The sequence below is a fragment of the Aplysia californica genome, unplaced genomic scaffold, assembly GCF_000002075.1.
Source record: "Aplysia californica isolate F4 #8 unplaced genomic scaffold, AplCal3.0 scaffold00385, whole genome shotgun sequence".
Classification (NCBI taxonomy): Eukaryota; Metazoa; Mollusca; class Gastropoda; order Aplysiida; family Aplysiidae; genus Aplysia; species Aplysia californica.
Genome location: NW_004797655.1, coordinates 404,856 through 406,255, shown reverse-complemented (window position 1 = coordinate 406,255; position 1,400 = coordinate 404,856). Strand labels below are relative to the sequence as shown.

Here is a 1,400-nt window from a genome sequence, read left to right as displayed (position 1 = left end):
CCCCCCCTTTCTCCTCTGTCCTCCCGACATTTTTTTACACTCTTTCTACTGCTACTCCTTGGCTCCTTCGTACTGCTGTATTTCAACCACACCCCTGATCTTATGGTAAGTAAGATCTAGCATCTAGCTATCTCGGATAAGGGCAAAACATCTCAGAAGACCCGTGTGCAAAACGTGCACGATAAAGATCCCGCAGTGGTCCAGAAATCGGTAAGAGTAGGTTTCGGCCGCCGCCCAGGCAAAATTCAAAATTCCTACCAAACTGAAAATGTATAACGTGTCGCTCATTTATGACCTTATGCAGTTGAGAGCACCGCAAAACACTTACCAAAACCCAAAAAAATCCTCTTCTCGCTATACTTAACGTTGTTACTATCATTCTGTGGGTGTATCGTTTTAAACCTGGGTTGGCCCTGGCACGCAGGGTCGGATCACACTATCTGCTAAAAGTAACCAAACTGTGTCAATCGGGGAGCAAAGCTTTCATAATTACAATTACAACGTTACAAAACTCCCAACCATCCTAGTGAGGCCCATTTGGAAAGATCCATAAACTCATAGTTTTTGTGGGAGTTTTTGCGTCACTTCCAATACGAATAGAACATAATATATGAGGCGAATATTAGAGGTCTTACTAGAGAGTAACATGCAAAGAAAGGAAGGATAAAAAAGGACGATAGATACTGGGCAGGAAAGTAAGAGCGAACCACACCAGAGTATATACCAACCACCCACTCATAAACTCTAAAGTTCCGACTCCCTCAATTCAGCATCGCATTCCTACCTGGAAAAGTCTGAAAAAACTGAACTGGGTTCTGAGATCTTAAAAGAGCTAAAGATGTTCAGGTTTCCAAATTCAGGACGCACCTGGAAAAACAACAATAAATTAGTGAAAATGGTGAAATGGTATAAGTTTAACACTATTCGGTTATTTAAGAGTCGGGGACTCCTAGTTTAACGGCCACTTTTGAAAGGACAAAGTCAAACAAGAATTTTGTGTAAGTGCCTATCCTAAGGTTGCAACGTCGGACCGAGCTGAAGCCCGAACACCCGTTCCCGCAGTCTCACAATTACGGGTCCAGTAGCTTAACCACCAGGCAAAGTATCTTTCTCAAAGGCAAAACTCCTGTGGTCATCTACCTAAATGCCGCACTTTCGACCAGATAAATGTACCTTAGCATAATGTTTGTAACTTAAGATTTTAAAGACATCGATTTGTGTTACGATAAGGTAGAATCAGGCGCACGCATTTTTTGGACACACGCCTCATATTGGTATCAGCTTAAAGCATGAAGGGAAAAAAGTACCCATCTTTATTCTTTATTCTGAGACAGACCTCGTATCTTGGATAGAAGTCGACAGAAGGAGGAAGGGGTCGTCTTGTGTCGTTGTGTCCTTGC

General features: G+C 42.6%; 1 protein-coding gene across 1 annotated transcript in view; it reads right to left on the bottom strand.

The window, feature by feature from the left end:
• The window catches only part of LOC106010973, a 20,603-nt gene that overhangs the window by 318 nt on the left and 18,885 nt on the right, over positions 1 to 1,400 (bottom strand). The window lies entirely within an intron of this gene.